At 40.7% G+C, this 17769-nt stretch overlaps 1 protein-coding gene across 5 annotated transcripts in view; it reads left to right on the top strand.

The window, feature by feature from the left end:
• UTRN (utrophin) overlaps positions 1 to 17769 on the top strand; it is a 378237-nt gene that overhangs the window by 35618 nt on the left and 324850 nt on the right. The gene's annotated exons all lie outside the window — the stretch shown is intronic.

The raw sequence follows: 17769 nt of genomic DNA, 5'->3' as shown, positions 1-17769 counted from the left end.
TCTCTTTTTCTACTTTAGTGGTATCCCCAGGGAACAATGTTTCCTGTAATTTGGAAATAATATGTTTTGGGGAGGAGTGCTTTGCAAGAGAAGAAATTTGGGATGTTTCTCTTTCCTTTTCTTTCTGCCGTCCTTTCCTGCCTGAAATCCCAATTGAAATTTCAGGGATCAGCTATTCCACTGTTTTGTGACCAGGACCAAATAATATAGATTTGTCATGGAAATGCAATTTGGGGATTCCTAGTACATGTGAATATGCTGTTTAGATACAGTAATTGGCAGATGGGGGCTGATTTTATGAATTAGTGTCAGAACTTCACGGATGCAGAACCTGCTGATCAGTAGAGAATTTGGTCCATTTGATTTGACTTTTGATGTGTTTATTTTGGTATAAAGCTAGAGAGTGAATATGGATTTTTAGAAAGAGAAACAAAAATCCTCTTAAGATGTAGCAGTGTAATGGCTAACTTCAGAATAAAATGATGGGCTGGGATTCTGATCTCATGTATGTTTGCTTCTAGAACAATGAGGTAGATTTGGATATATGCCAGTTTAGTTGAGAGCAGAAACTTTTCCATTATGGCCCAGTCTGAACGGTTAAAACTGACAAAAACGTCAAGGAAACTCAGTAAAGTGAGTGGAGTTGCTTTTGACTGACTCTGGAGAGCTGACTAAATGACAAATGTTAGAGATCTGGTGTTCTTCAAAATCTGTATGTATTCAACCTGCTAATGAGGTACAGCTGCAATTGATCACTCCTGGAAAGTCAGAAGTAGGAGAAAATCAGTTTGCTTGGTTTTTAACCTGGGCCATTGTTCAGGGGGAATGCTTGTTCTGGCTCTGTGCATATCAGTGTGGGCTTTATTTATCAGATTTTGTTTTTTCCTTTATTCTGTTATCATTGTATTTTTTAGAAGAGCATAAACCTAGGGCAAGTGTTATAACCTGCTATGCAATTGACTGATCAACACTGCAGTTGTGAAACCTCTAAAATGTTCATCTATGGGGGAGTCAATCTCTTCGAGATTTTCTGTCTCAGTCCTTTGGGTGTTTTTAATATGCAAGTGCCATTGTGTGTACACAGATATTTGGTGATGTTTGTGTGCCTATGGATGATTTCTCTGGTGCATGCCTGAAGTGGGGCTAGGCTAAGGTGAAAATCTAGTTGAGTAACAGCTACTTGGTTGCTCAGGTGCTTTATATGATTGAACAGAGAGTGCTTAGTGATTGTTTCTTAAGGCCTATTATAGTTCCTATGAGCTGAGAGTTCTCTGTTTTTAAAAGCATGTATATAATGGCTGGTATATAGCAATTATAATTTTTCTTAAGCAGCAAGATTTTTCCAGGAAATTCCTTTCATTATAATGTTCCTAAGTCTTCATAAAATGTAGGACTGTAGACTGTAGATTTGCTTTCCAGGAGAGTGACAGTCTCAAATTCACTGCCATCTGCTCTCTCTCTTTTTTTATTAATACTATGTATTTGAAGGTTGTGAGGGACTTGTGGCTTTGGATGCTTCTTAGAAGGGCTTATGTTGGAAATGCACAGAGAAGACAAGAACAAACTTGAAAAAAAATAGAAGGTGAGAAGCATGGAAGGTAAAACAAAAGAAAAAAACCCAGAAGGTGTTAAAGAAATTAAATCTGACGGTGGAAAAAAGCCTTTCTCTGAGAGGACAGAATTTTCAATGATGCAGTACTGGAAATATTCAAGCAGGAAAAAAATGGGTGGAAAAGTTGGGAGGGGTGTGTGTGTAAACATTTCTTCTTCATATCCTTCACTTTTCACACAAATCCAGAATGTAAGTAACAGGGACACTTTTGAGAAGTTTAGGAAGCACCTTGTGTAGAAGACGCAGGAGTGATTTTAGGCCTGTGAATGCTGCAGCGGCGGCAGAAGTGTGGCTTTGGCTTTGGCTGCTTCTTGAGAATTGGTGGGGGCTGGAGGGAGGTTAAAGCTCATATCTGACAAAGTATGTGAATTAGTTTAGGTGAAACCAAAATAGATAAGACTTTTCTGTCCTCTGAAGCTTAAACAACATGAGCATGTTCAGTCAGAGATTGGTTTATGGTCTAGATCAGGGGTGTCAAACTCATTTTCACCGGGGGGTCACATCAGCCTTGCGGTTGCCTTCAAAGGGCCCAATGTAATTTTAGGACTGTATAAATGTAGGAGTAGTTACATTTGTACAGTCCTAAAATTATATTCAGCTCTTTGAAGGCAACCACGAGGCTGATTTGGCCCCTGGTGAAAATGAGTTTGACACCCCGACGTGAAACATACCCAATAATAATTTAGCTCATCTAGTGGGATGTCCTTCTTCATAAATGTCTAATCTATCTTAATAACCTTTTAAGATTTCAAGTCAGTGACAGGTACTGGGAGTGTGGTGGTACTGGTAAGGCTGCATGGTGACTAACTAGAACCAAAGCTGTGTCTTTATCTGAGACGGGAAAAAAGGAGAGGATCTCACACGTTCTTCACTTGCTCAAACAAATGAGCTCTCTTCTTCATTGCTAGTCCAGGTCATGGGAGATAATTTATATTCTTTCAGGAGAACTTCTGAAACTGTTCCAGGAAAACTACTGGGCTGTTTTGTATGTATATATGCATACTCTACTGGTGTAGCAGTATGGGATATGATTATTTTTTAATTTTCTTTTTTCTGCCTCAATTGCCTCATTACCCAGATGGATGTCACCCTGTCATTTGAGGGGAGGCTACTTACCCTATACTAAGGAGGAAGAAGAAGGTGCCAGTTCTTTGAAACCTTCTAAAAGGGGTTGCTCTGTGCCACTGTTTCTATAAAATGTCAACTCTTGAAGCCAATAAAGTGCTCTGCAGTAATTGAATAATCTGCTAGCATCTTAGAAATATGCCACTACATATTTTTTTTCCATACAGTTATCAACAGAAGCAAAAGAGATCAATTTATATCTTAATGTGTGAGCTGATTGTTGTGCAGCCTTCACCCCAGTGATTAAAAGGAGTGTTGTTTTTTTTTTTTATAGCAGTAGGAAATAATGGCAATGACACGACTGAGGCATTGTGCAAACTGATAGTTTGAGAGTGTATCTTTTGAAACTCTACATTTAGCTTCTGTTACCATTTGGGTCTCCCTTCTTGCTTCAGTAGCCTCCCTTTGGAAATCCCAGGAACTCTAGCCTACAAATGAAAAGCTTCCTTTCAGGTGGGAAGGAATTTGTCTGTGTTCCCACAAGATATATGCACTCATAGCAGCTTGAAATTATTTAATCATGAGAGCACAAGACCTTACAATAGTAAAAATAATATTTACTGTATTGTTCACGTTACTGTAAGCCCTGGGTTCGTTGGTTTGCTTAGTGCAGCTGTGCTGAACCTCAAAACTGATTTGAAACAACTCTGGCTTTTAAACACATGAAAATAGTATGTTTCCTTTTTGGCAACATCTTTTGATGAGAGGTGTGTTCTGAAATACAATGCAGTTGTTCATGAAATGCATAAGAACAGATCATGTTGCAGTTACGTTGTATTGCATAGTTGCCTTTTGGGTCCTCATATGAACTGATTTTTCAGGTTCCTAAGGACTTTTTTTTTTTTTTTAACTACTTCTTTTATATATATTAAATGCACATGCACACTGAGAAAGTTGAAAATATTTTTTCTGTTGTCTTGTAGTACAGTCCCTTTAGTAAGCTGTGATGGGGGTGTTTTGCTGCTGGATGGGGCCGTGTCCTTCTGCATTGTGTCAGCTGGAGTGGTGCCCGTGACTCATTTCTGCTGTACGGAGAAACCATGTTCCCTCTGACTGATGAATAATTTGCCGCAGGTTCACTTTTATGTTTTCACTGCAGTGTTCTGACCCTTAACTGGAGGGCTCCATATGCTTCCTGCCCCGTCCCTGATGAATAGGGCAGGAATTGGCAGTGGGCTGGGCTGCCCGGTGACCTGGCCGTGTGGCTCTGGGTGGAGCGCGCTCCCATCGCCACTGAGCCAGCAGCTGGGAAAGCGAATTGCAGTAATTCCCTGGCTGATCCTTCCAGTGGGTAAAAAGCTTGTGCTGCAGGGGAAGGAGATGCCTGTGCTCTGACACGTGTTACACACTGAGATGAATTTCTACCTAAACGTTCAGAAAAGCAGCGAACAAATGGTTCAAGGGTTCTCTGCAGGAATTCAGGAATGTGGTGACTGATTTCTGCGCTGGGCAGGGTGACAGTCGGCAGCTTTCCCCTTGTGTCTGCCTGGATCAAACGTGGCACACAGCAGTGTACACAGACAGCTTTCTGTAATATTTGACAGTTAAAAGAGCATTTAGTATCGCTTGGGCAGATGGAAGCAGGATGGTTGTATCCGTTTTGTTAAATTTCTCTACCATGTGGATTTTATACTGCAGTTATGAAATATCTCCTCTTTATTGAGATAAATTATTATTCAGGCTTGCTAAACTGTTCTGGTTCTGATTAAATTGAAATTAGGGCCCGAGATTGCTGACTTATAGTATATAGATGCAATGTTCAGTTGCGTGCATGGGATGCGAAGAGGGCTGGGCAGATACTGGAACCGTGACCATGTCAAAGATCACGTATTCCCTATTGTTCTGGTAAACTGGCTGACAGAGGAGCACACCAAGAGTTTTAGCTCCAAGGCAAACTTCTTAAAGAAATAGTGTCTGATGGCCAGGCAGGTCCTGTCCCTGCCTGTCCCCTCCTGTGCTGGTGACTGGTTCCAGCCCAGCGCTTTTGTGTGGTTGTCCCTGCAGTGTCCCCCAACGCCGAGGCTTCAGGACTGCTCACTTCGACTTGAAAGAGAACATCAGGCTGGGCTTCCTGAGCTGGTGAAGTGGAGCCTTTAATATAACTTCTTCTTCTTTCAGCTTTACTTTTGCCCTGCTAGAATCGTACAGCTTGATCATTTTAAGCTTCAGATTATTTGAAAAGGTTGTTAGCTGGTTTAATATCTTGTAATGCGAAATATTAAAGCAATTCATAAAACACTCTCTGCAGACCATTGAAATTAACTTCTGCTCCCAGGTCAGCTACAGTAAAATCAATATTTACTTGACCTGTGTGGCCTAAGTCTTTTTATATATAAGGAAAACATTTATTTCCACTGCTGCTTTTAGTAGAGCAAAAAGATAGTATAGTTGATACTTTCAAAAAGTAGGACAATAGATCCCCTCTAAAGCTACTTTTGCTCTTGTACGTATAGTCCATATACAAATTTCTGTCAGGCACACCCCTTTCTAAAAAGTTAGTTGCTATTTCTCCGTTTCTAATGCAGAAAGCAAATAAATAAGATTGTTATCGTTTTAGTTGCTGAAATAAATATAAACTTGGAATTGAATATTTGAAAACTAATCTATAAAATTAATATCATCCATTTTCTTTTCTCTGCTTTTCTATATTGTAGATCTTGCATTAATTTTTTTGACTAAATAGTTTGTTACTAGTTCTTGTTGTAGTTTTCAGTGAATAAGTTTTAAACTTCAGCTTGCTGCTGCTGATTTGACGTTGAAGGTTATACACGGGTTCTTAGAACTGTGTAAAAGAAAGGCAGAAAATGCTGTCACCTGATGTCTCACCATCATTCCTGTATCTGTTGTCATGAAATCTCATGCAAGTATTCCTTATCTAATCTACAAGCAGTAACTCCAGTAGCTAAAAAAAAAAAGTTTCCAAGTGTGGGTTAAACAGATAAGTTTCTTGCGGAGACGTGCCTCAACCTTCTGTTTAGTCATCGTGAATACATGTAGAGTCTCTCAGAATGATCAAGCTAATTTCTCAGTTTAATAAAAATGAGAGAAAATGTTGTTGATAAGCTTCAATGTCAAATGATCACTTACTGATAGCGTACTTTGCTGTAGTAAGCAAGCAATAAATGTGCTGGGCACTTAAATGGAAGCAGGTATTCTTTTGGTTTTGACCTATGCTCAGAACTGATTATACAAAAGTTAATGTTAGTAGCAAGAGGTGCAAGTGCTAATACCTAGACAGGGTTAAGCCAATTGCAGTATAACTCTTGTGTTTTTAGTTAATTCTGATGTAGTTTAATTCCTGTCTTTAATATAGTTAAATGGTATATTCCTGAAAATAATTGAACAGTCTGTTAGTCCTGCTTCGATGCACAGTGCCAGCCTTCTATTGGAGCTGTGTTTGGTTTTGAGTAATTTATCTATGAGTGACTAAGGGGAAAAAGAAGTGCTTCTTCTGACTAAGTCATTTTATTGGTTTTGCAATTGAAAGAGAAACCAAGATATTGCTTACAATGCAAGATATGTTATCCCCCAAGATATTTCTGTTTGGCAATAGATTAATATCAGAAAACAGTGCTCTTTAATTCATTGTTAGAATCAAATGATTTATGAGTGGCAGTGTGCAGTACTATGATACACTTTTCTTGTATGTAGAGCATCCATCTTGTTTCTCTGGTTGTGGTTTATTTTTTGGTTGTGTTTTTTTTTTTAATATGTTTGGTGGTGGGTTTTTTTTTTGGTGGGTGTTTTTTTTTAATAACAATAAAAATAGCTTCACGAGTTTGCCCTCAGGAGTTAAGCTGGAATTATTTTATGGCCAGGTAAACTAGTTTACTACCTTATCTGACATTCTTTCCTGAGCTAAGGGGAAAGCTTTTTCTGCATAAATTGCTGTAAGTGGGCCTTGTTGCAGCTGATATTGTTTTTACTGACTCTGCAAAACAGGTTTGCTGTTTGACCCCCATGGTGGGTTGACCTTGGTGGCTGCTGGCTGCTCACCCAGCTGCTCCCTCACTCCCCACCTCAACTGGACAGGGGGAGAAAGTAAGATGGAAAAGCTTGTGGGTTGAGATAAGGACAGGGGTAATACTTGTCAATGCCAACCGTGGGCAAAGCAGACTTAACTGGGGGGAAGTTAATGTATTGACAAAATAGAATAGGATGATGAGAAACAGACATAAAAAACCTAAACCACCTTTTTCCTATGTCTTCCTTTCTTTCCAGGCTCAACTTCACTCCTTTATTCCCAAATCCTTGCACTCCTCCCCCAGTGGGAATGAAAAAACAGGCTTATTTAAATTATATCTTAAAATAGATATTTTTAAAAATTATTTGTGAGAAAAGTTGGCTTTTCTTGGCAGACATGTGTGGTCAACACTCAGCAAAAGCACAAGCTTGAAAACCTGTGGTCCAAAAATTTCCAGATGGTAAAAATAGACTATGGAAACAAAAATTGTCAGAAACAAATATGATTCTGAAAATAGCTCAAAATATGATTTAGCAAATATGCTAATGCTTGTGGGAGCAAAGTTTGGCTTGACAGTGTTTCCTTGTACCTTCCTTTATGGTGTGCGCCTCTAAAACCAACACAAATGAAACCCATGTTGAGGCAAGCAGACTTGCATTAAATATTTGCAGCATCTTGGAAACAGTCCTCATCAGCTGTTAAGCAAGTGCAATGTTCTGCTGCTCTGTGTGTAAACACTGCTCTTGGTTTTAAAGGCATCGAGGGAGGAAGCCTGCAGGAAAAGTAGGACTGGTTTACAGCCAATATAAGCAGAAGTAGTGGATGTTTTCTAGCCCATTTTGCTGAAGTCCTGGCATGGCATTCCTTATTCCCATGTGCTGTCCTGCCTGTAGCGCACACAAAACTGCGTGCCCTGAAATTGTCACTTTCCAGGGTGACAGAGGGTGAGTCAGGCCGCAGTGGTAAAACTTACGTGTCCTTATAGCATTGTCTTAGGAAATATCCTTGAACATTATACACAGCAGAGCCATCACAGGTACATAATTAGCTATTGTTTTGACAGTGTTAAGGTATTCTTTATCTGTATTATAGGAGAATATTTGGCTAGCCTAAAAATACTAACTCTAGCTATTAATGAAACAAAACCAAACAACCTAAACCTACAAACAAAACCAACCAAACAAAAAAAACCCCACAGTCCCCTTCCCCCATAAAACAAAAACCCCAAACAAAAAAATCCCACCACAAAAACCAAACAACAGAACCAAACATATCTGAGTATGTACACAAATTTTCAATGTCTGGAGGAATTCAGAAAAATAAGTATTCTTCATCAGTTCAGTAGTTCAGCATTAATTAATTAAAATGGGATGTGGCACTATGAATAAATCTGTAACCATCTTATTTTTCATAGTGTACTCCATGGGAGCAGAGCAAAGTTGATGCTGGAGTTGGTAGAAGTTCCTGTAAAATGGCTCAAGTGGTCTGCAAACCAACAGGTGTTGTGGGAAATGCTTTACTGCCTTAGCAGTAGCTCTTGAAGACTTTTGCAGCAACTAGATAATCTCTGACTTGTTTCATTATGGGCCGCTTTCCAGTGGAGGAGTGCTCTCTCATGTCTAATAAATCATGGAAGCTTTTTTCTTGTTTCTCTGTCTTTGTATATTCATTCTCCTATCGTGTTTTTGTGCCAGCAAAAGTGAATTATTGAGCCTTCACCTTTGCAAGAAACAAACCAAATGTGCAGTTGAGGAAGAGTTAAAACAAAGTTCTGAAATGGTAACTTAGATTGTCAAAGAAATATTTCTTTTGGGTAAAGCTCCCTAGTATACGTAAGTGATGTCACGTGTGCTTTTAACTTTGCACAAGTATGATATTGCTTAATAGTGTGGTGTTTTTTGTGTCACCTTTATCTTTCCTCCTTTTCTGTCGTGCTTAAATACTTCTTTGAAGTTCTTTGATAAATCTTCCATTTCTTGGGCTCTTGTTTCATCCATTTCTTCCTGATATTACTATTAATATGACACTTCTCTATTTATCTCTTCACTCTAAGATTTTGTGTCTTATCTGATACCTGCTTTCTGTCTCCATCTTTCCCCCTCCCCAAATTCCTTTCTGCTGTCCTGCGGTTTAGAGACTGACATGATCCAGATGATGAACTTGTGTCAGAGGGTTGGAGATGACACGATAAATACAAACATCTATGTTTTATCCTTGCTCACTCTTAATCTTTTGTAATTCTTCCTCCTCTCCCAAGAATAATTGTCCTCACATACTGCTTTCTTGTATGGCTTTGTCCACTTTGCTAAAGGTAGAGAATAGAAGGTAGAAATTAATTGTTTTCTGGAAGATGTCTTTTTTTTTTTTTTTTTTTTCCCCATAATGTTACTGTCCAGGAGGTGCAGGCAGTACAGCTTGGCTGCTGGAGTTCTGGGTCACCTTCTCATGCTCCCTTACTGAGCCCAAATTACATTCTGCGTTTGAAGGGTAAGAAGGCTGGTAGTCACCCTTCGTTGCTATTCCTTTTTGCAGCCGTGTAAAGACTCAAGGAATAACAGTGAAGCATTGTGACATGAACAGAAAGAGTGGAACAACTCTGATTATAGACGAGACTAAAGCTTCTGAGCTTTTATTTAATTTTTGGCAAGTTGTTGCTGTTTTCTTTGTATACTTATCTCTGCAGGACTGGAGACAAGCCTCTTGCATGTAGAAGGTTGTAATTAAAGGCACCAAAATTCAAGCTAGCATAACAGGTCTTAGTCATGCTAGTTCTGTTGAGAGCAGAAATCTTCACATATATTCCTTTTACTAGCCTCCTTTGACACTCTGGTGATTCTTCCTTTACACTCTTTCCTTTCACACAGTTTTCACTTGTCATCTACAAAATTTGGGGATTCTGCTTCTGAATAAACTGAAGTCTGCAAAAGTTGTTGTGTGAAGCCAGTCATGGCAGTTCACAGCTGGACTGAAAAGATGCCACGGGATGAAGCCAGGGAGCCAGAGTCTGGTCCATATTGCCTTTTTAGCACTTGCAGAGGCCTTGTTAGCTGGGCTGTGCAACTTTTAGGGGGATGATAGCAGTATTTAGTAGAATAACTATAAAAAAGGGAAGACTGTAGCTTCTGGCCACCTGAGTTGCTCTTCAAATGTGAATTTTCATTTCCAAGCCTACTGGACAGTGATAAGGTTTCTTGTGCTCTTAGAGCAAGTAGCAGGTAGATAGATGACTGTCACATTCAAAATGCACTTGGTCCAGCTGCGCCAGTTCACAGACAGGTGTGTAGTCAGAAGAATTCTTTCCTTGCCACTTTGATGTGGTAGGCTTCGTGAATACTTGGGTTTTGTAAACGATCCTACTTGTGCCACAGGTTGGTCGTATGTGTCAGCAATGGACAATCTGAAATATGAGCAGTGTATTGCAGCTTTCTCCGCGATGCTTCAGACAGCGATGTGCAGGGGTTCGTATGCACTTCCATGCATCATTACTACTGTTTCCCATTTCCTTGCTCCTTTGCAGCTTAAAAAGTTCTCTTTCCTTTTTTACTGCTGCTTTGGTTGTGTGTTCTGGTTAACAAAATATTCTAACTTTTAACAAGTAGCCTTAAAATAGCAGTAGTGTGGAAAATTAGAAATTCTAGGTGACCTCAAATTAAATTAGAGATCTTCAGATGTGACTATCTAATCCATATTATGCGAGTTAAACTTCTTTACCATTGCATTGTGGATGAAACTGTTTGTGGTGTTTCTTAAAACACTAAGTGGTTTTGTGGTTTAGTTTTTGTGACTGTTGTCCAAAGGAACAAACAGCTGCAGAAAAATCTTGTAATAGGTGTTTAATACTAAGCTGTTTAAGGTCCTCAATGGTATTCATATTACAATGGTTTAAGAGGATATGTTAAAGCAGAGCAACTTAAAAGACCTATGTAGGTGGGAAATGGAATCTAACTAAATTGCAGGCATGATAACATAGTTAAATGTCACAAATATTTGGCAATTACAAAGCAGCCAGAAACAAGCTGACTATCTGAAAATCTCATGTGTCATATCCTCCTCTCTGCTTGCCTCTGAAGGCAAAATACTAACTATCCCCAGCCAGTGTAATCACTTAATTTTTGCCCAATGTATACATCTGGGTAGGTCTACAAAATCACATGGCTGTGAACTTGAGCAGGATTAAGAAAAAAAGCATGCTGATGAACTAAGAAGCCATAGGGTATTCCAGGTTCATTGTGCTGCCCTTCTGAGATCAAGCAGGGGAAGACACCTTGGTGAAAGGCTGATTCAGGGCTAATATATACTTAATCTGACCTCTTAGTACAGTAAGACCATGTGGAGAACGACCAGAGCTGCTGTATTTCCCTTTTTCTTAACAAACAAACAACACCCAACCAACCAACCAAAAACCAAACCAAACCAAAAATCAGTGTGGCAGTATGTGGTGCTCTTCGGTTGGTATCTTAGAGTGCATCTGCAAAATAACAAGTGAAATGTCACAGCTTCTAGCAAATTTTATCAATTGTATTGTTCTTAGTTTTGCCTTGTGTGATGCAGATATGACTGGCAGAAGTACTGAAGTTACTTGTGATAGTTAAGAATGCAGAATGTTGAAAGTAAACCTTTTTTTTGCTTTTATGCCTGTAGAAAAGGATCTAAAATTGAGTTAAATGTACTTTCTAGATGCATTGCCCCCTTTCTGCCCACACCTAGTTTGTAGTATACAAAATTAAAGATTCAAAGGCTAGTCATGTGAGGACTACGGTGTCTTTAGGAGATTGCCTGTGTTTTCAATTTTGTAGTTGTATTTCACCCTGTTCATACCACTTGTTCTTTCTGTGATGGTAATATTATTTGAATAGTTCAGAAATAATTATCTTCCTTTCATTACTTCTGTTAAAGTGTTACTTCTGTTTGCATAACATGAAGAGCGTGAAATGTGTTGGGTGTGGTGGGTTGTTTTTTGTTTGGTTGGTTTGGTGTGTTTTAAAAATTTTTTTTAAACTACTGAGCTTTGTTGTTTGCCATAAGTGTATCATTTTATCAAGACTTTGAAATTTGAAAGTCTTGTAAACATGTATGAAGTTAATTTGTTATAGTAGCTTTCTCAGAGAAGTGCAAACACATGTTAAATATAAAGCAAGTTTCTCTTAACCCTATTGGGGAGCCACATAAGAGAGTTTTGCTTTTCTTTGGTAAAGAGCCAGTCTTTTTGCGTACTTCTGGGATTGCATCCCTGTCTCCTCCCCATGTCCTTTCTCTCCCTCATTTGACCCTTTACCTCTGAGCAATTTCATATTCATCCAGACCCTTTGCAACCTGCTCAGATGTGTGGGAGCAATTGGGCTTGCTTCCTCAGAGCTGACTGGTGCTTGGGAGTGTTCACATGGGCAGGGCTGAAGAGGCTAAAGTATCTCTGGCTCTTGGGGGAGCCCAGGATATGCAGATAAGGTGCAAACAGCCACCCTCAGACCGGAACGTCGTACTGAACCCTGCCTTCAAGCACAGCTCTTGTTCTAGCTGTGCTTATTCTTTTGAGACATCTGGGAAATGATTGTTCAGTACTAATTATTTGTAGTAAGAAACATTATTTGATGCTACTGGTAAATAATTTTTCTGTCTAGGTTGAGGGTGTAAAAGCCTTGGAAGTAATTTCCCCCTTGAATTATGGGACCTTGGAAACATTCAAGGCCAGGCTGGACAGGGCTTTGAGCAACCCGATCTAGTTGAAGATGTCACTGCTCATTGCAGGGGGGGTTGGACTCAATGAACTTTAAAGGTCCTTTCCAACTCAAACTGTTCTGTGATTCTATGAATGGTGATCTTGTGCTGACATTTTTTGGGGTGGGGGTTAAGTGCTGATATTACTTTTAATCCAGTATGACACTGGAAAGACATACATATTTTTATTGATCGAAATATCTCAGACCAAATGCTCCGAGTTTCAAGGTAAGTCTTTGAATTGAGGAAATGATCATTCTGTATTATATCAAATACTTTTGTCTGCTACAGAGGTTGTATTTTGCTCTGATGTATAGCCTCCCTTTCTTACTGGCAGAAAGAGTTCATCTGCCATGTAGTTATAGTCTTTTCCTCAAAATAAGTGAATTAAGCCAGAAAAAGCTTTTCTTTGACACAGCTTTGGCTGTGTCAGAGGAAGTTTTATTATTTGTGATGTCCATGCACATTTTTCATATACCAAGCCCATGTAGTAGTGCCAGCAAAACTCAATAGTATATATCTAAGTTTAGATGCTGACTTATGCCCATTGGTGGTAAAAACTTTTTTTCAGACTAAACCTCATTGTTTCTTCGTGTGTTGTAAACTGGTTTTCATTTTGGAGGTCATTCAAAGATACAAGGGCCTTCTGTTTGGGGGGATTCCTAACCACTTGATTTGAAAACATGGTTGTCTAGTCAAGTCAAAGTTGCATTGTAGATTTGGTTTCACAGAATCACAGAATCACAGAATGTTAGGGATTGGAAGGGACCTCAAAAGATCATCTAGTCCAATCCCCCTGCCAGAGCAGGAAAACTTAGGTGAGGTTACACAGGAAGGCGTCCAGGCGGGTTTTGAATGTCTCCAGAGAAGGAGAATCCACAACCCCCCTGGGCAGCCTGTTCCAGTGTTCTGTCACCCTCACTGAGAAGAAGTTTCTTCTCACATTTAAGTGGAACCTCTTGTGTTCCAGCTTGGACCCATTACCCCTTGTCTTACTGTTGGTTGTCACCGAGAAGAGCCTAGCTCCATCCTCGTGACACCCACCCTTTATATATTTATAAACATTAATGAGGTCACCCCTCAGTCTCCTCTTCTCCAAGCTAAAGAGACCCAGCTCCCTCAGCCTTTCCTCATAAGGGAGATGCTCCACTCCCTTAATCATCTTTGTGGCCCTGCGCTGGACTCTCTCCAGCAGTTCCCTGTCCTTCTTGAACTGAGGGGCCCAGAACTGGACACAATATTCCAGATGAGGTCTCACCAGGGCAGAGTAGAGGGGAAGGAGAACCTCTCTGGACCTACTAACCACCCCCCTTCTAATACACCCCAGGATGCCATTGGCCTTCTTGGCCACAAGGGCACAGTGCTGGCTCATGGTCATCCTGCTGTCCACCAGGACCCCCAGGTCTCTTTCCCCTACACTGCTCTCTAATAGGTCATTCCCCAACCTGTACTGGAACCTGGGGTTGTTCCTGCCCAGATGCAAGACTCTACATTTCCCCTTGTTATATTTCATTAAATTTTTCCCCGCCCAACTCTCTAGCCTGTCCAGGTCTCGCTGGATGGCAGCACAGCCCTCTGGCGTGTCAGCCACTCCTCCCAGCTTGGTGTCATCAGCAAACTTGCTGATAGTACACTCAATTCCCTCATCCAAGTCATTGATGAATATATTGAACAGTATTGGTCCCAGAACTGACCCTTGAGGCACTCCACTAGATACAGGCCTCCAACCAGACTCCGCCCCATTGATCACAACTCTCTGGCTTCTCTCCTTCAGCCAGTTTGCAGTCCACCTCACTACCCGATCATCCAGTCCACTCTTCCTCAGTTTTGCCGTGAGGATGCTGTGGGAGACGGTGTCAAATGCTTTGCTGAAGTCAAGGTAGACCACATCCACTGCTCTGCCATCGTCAATCCACCTTGTTACGTCTTCATAAAAGGCTATGAGGTTGGTCAAACACGACTTCCCCTTGGTGAAGCCATGTTGACTGTCCCTGATGACCCTCTTATCCTTGATATGTCTTAAGATGGCACCAAGGATAAGGTGTTCCATCACTTTCCCAGGGATGGAGGTGAGGCTGACCGGTCTATAGTTGCCCGGGTCCTCCTTCTTGCCCTTTTTGAAGACCGGAGTGATATTTGCTTTCCTCCAGTCCTCAGGCACCTCTCCCGTTTCCCAAGACTTGGCAAAGATGATGGAGAGCGGTCCAGCAATGACTTCAGCCAGCTTCAGTTTCACAAGGTCTTGAACACTTTTACTGAACTAATCTCTTAATCTTCTGTGTTGACTGTTTTCAACATTGAAATTGGTCTGATGAACTGGTTTATGTTACTTAGATCTCTTCAACCTGGGTGTTTGGACTCGCAGTTCTTGTGGGATTTAGCAGTGGTTGCTCAGGGGAGCAGGTTACCATAAGGAGGGCTGTGCTGGGTTTAGTCTGGCATGGTACCTGTGGTGGTGTCCACAGCTAGATACCCTGTGCTTTTACTTCTTCCATAAGCACACTTTCAGTGATGCTTCCTCCAATATACCTTACTTGCCAGTGGTTTGCAGTTCAAGGATTTCTTCAGCATAAATTATGTCCTTCTTTTCGTGGACTCTTAACTCCATAAGCTTGCCTCTGCTTTTTCAGTCCACTTATACTAGTGACCTCATTTGTCTTGCTTTCACTGGTTGTTACCATTATTAATTTTGGTACTTAGGCTAGCAATATCAGGCTGCAAACTCCAGCCTCAGTGAGACATAGACAGCACCTGTTCTGCTGCAGGGACATTGACCTTCAGCAAAAAAGAGAGTTGAGGACTTGAAGCTCTCGAGCTGCCTCAGCTGCCCACTCGGCAAGAGCTGTGAATCCTGACCCACATGGTGCCTGACTCCTCAGCACTGGGAAGGTGTGCAAGAACCCTTCCCGAAAATGTACCCAGGACAGAATTACACCTGTGAGTATGACCAATATACTAGACTTGTTGCTGGAGGCAGCAGTAAGAATCTCACTTGTAATTATCTGCTTTCATTAGGTGAACTTTCTTTTTGTATAGCCAGTTTCTAGGAAGGTAAAGGTGACGTGTCTGTTCTGAATTTTACATGCCCTCACAAAACCATCTGATGTGTTAGAGTGACAGTACTCAAACCCTACATTTACACAGGTTCCATCACAGTCCGCTTAAAAATTGATCATTAAATGATGAAAGCACAGGGATTGGGATGTGTACCTGTAATCCTTTGACTAAACAGTTGGATGCTGAAATCCCTTGGCTCAGATTCTGCAAAAGGCATGACAGACTTTGAACTTGGTTGCTCTCCTTTTGACTGGTCCATTCCTGTATCTTCCATTTTGATCACATTTCTTGGAGTAGAAAGCCTTCTGTGGGCTCACACTGATGGTGATCAGTGGCTTACTTGATTGCATAAATACTTATTTTAATGCATTCCAGATATTTATTCTGCAGTTGTCAAACAGAATTTTATGTACTTTCAGAGCAGTTAATTAGGGAAAGGGGTTCAACTTTGGGGCCTAATTAATTACTAAGCTAGGGAAGGAAACGTGAGTTTAATTAGGATATGGGATTATCAGTGCCTCAACCTACTGCTGTTCTGATCAGATGGCAAAATAAAATTCTCCTGTTTGCCAGAAGCCACGAGAAGGGACCATTCATAACACTTCACTCCAATTTCTCCTTTATTTTTTCCCTCATTAAGGCGTCTCACTAAATACAAAAATTAGATAAGACACCTTTATGGCTGTGTTTATTCTTGTTTTTAGAGAAATAGCAATTTCTGGATGGACAGGCTGCTCAAAGCTTTGTTTAGCATCACATTTTTCTGCTCAAAGTTTCCCCCTTTCCTAGTGGTGTGATACTTCTTTTCCTTAGCCAGCAAAGGAATGTGACTTGGAAATGAAATACTAGTTTTATTTCAAGAAATAGACTTGCCGCTCACTTAATCTTACTCACTAGGGCTGGGTGACAGTACAAAGCACTTAGCTTACTTTGTGTAGGTTCTGTGAAGCTAAAAGCAGGTTACCTTACGGTGATAATTTTTGTAGTTAACTTGCTGGAGTATTTAGGAATAGAAATGAGAGTATTTGGTGTGGTTTGTGCTAACAGATACTTTGGATTTGAATTATTCGGTCATCATATTCATTCTTTTTGCTTGCTTCTCCTTTATGTCTAGAGCACCACTATACCATATGAATTTTAAGGGCTTCCTCTAAGGCTACATTTCAGGTTTCATTTTAGTAATTACAAAGGTTAATAGGCTGAGGTAAATAATTTACAGGCATCAGCATGACTGAACCTTGACAAAATAATGGAATAGCTAATGAAACTCAGACTTAGCCTGTCTGTAAACAAAAGAAACAATTTATGCTTTTTTTAAACTTTATTTGCCTATTAATTTCTGTAAAGACTGAGCTCAACTTTGCTGCTGAGATCAGTTTGCAACAGTTTGAGTTGAGGAATACTTTGTATCTGGGCTTGCTGCCCCCCTGCTTCTGTCTTCCAAGCCTTGCCTGTCCAGGGATTTGTCAGAGTAACATGGCTTGGTGTGAGTCTTGGTTGTAAAGAACTGAATGTGTTTTGTCTTGGTTACAAGTTGGCCACAGAAGAGTGTAGAAGCTCCCCAGGATGCAGCCTGTTCAGTGAGCAGCTTCCCAGCAAGTGGCTTAATGAGCTTCAGAGACTGGCAAGTTCGTGAAATGGGAGCTTGCTTCCTTTCTCTTCTATTCTTTTTTTTTTTTTTTTCTTTTTTTTTTTTTTTTTTACCATGAGCATGTTGCGTGTTCTTGGACCTGCTCCCATCTACTCAGTGCTGGTGAGGTCATACCTGGAATACTTGGTTAAATTCTGGGCTCCCCAGTATAGAAGACATAAACCGGAGTGAGGCCAGCAGAGAACCACTAAGATGATGAATGGGCTGGAACATCTCTCCTATGAGCAAAGGCTGAGAGAGCTGGGACTGTTCAGCCTGGAGAAGAGAAGGATCAGGGGGATGCTACCAAAGTTTATAAAACCTGAAGGAAGGGTGCAGAGAGGATGGAGCCAGGCTCTTCTGAACAGTGCCTAGTGACAGGACAAGAGGAAATGGGCACAAACTAAAACACAGGAAATTCCATTTATACTTAAATGAATAGCACAAGTTACCCAGGGAGGTTGTGGAGTCTCCATCCTTGCAGATGTTCAAAGCCTGACTGGACATGTCCTTGGGCAACCTGCTCTGACTGGGGGTGTTGAACTAGACAAATGATCTCCATAGGTGCCTTCTGACCTCTGCTGTGCTGTACTTCCTGTGAAAACACTTCACAAAAGTTAACTAAACTTCTTGGGAGCAATGCGAAGAGTGGTGGATTCATATGGG

Source organism: Caloenas nicobarica, chromosome 3 (assembly GCF_036013445.1).
Source record: "Caloenas nicobarica isolate bCalNic1 chromosome 3, bCalNic1.hap1, whole genome shotgun sequence".
NCBI lineage: Eukaryota > Metazoa > Chordata > Aves > Columbiformes > Columbidae > Caloenas > Caloenas nicobarica.
This window is presented reverse-complemented; position numbering and strand designations above follow the sequence as displayed.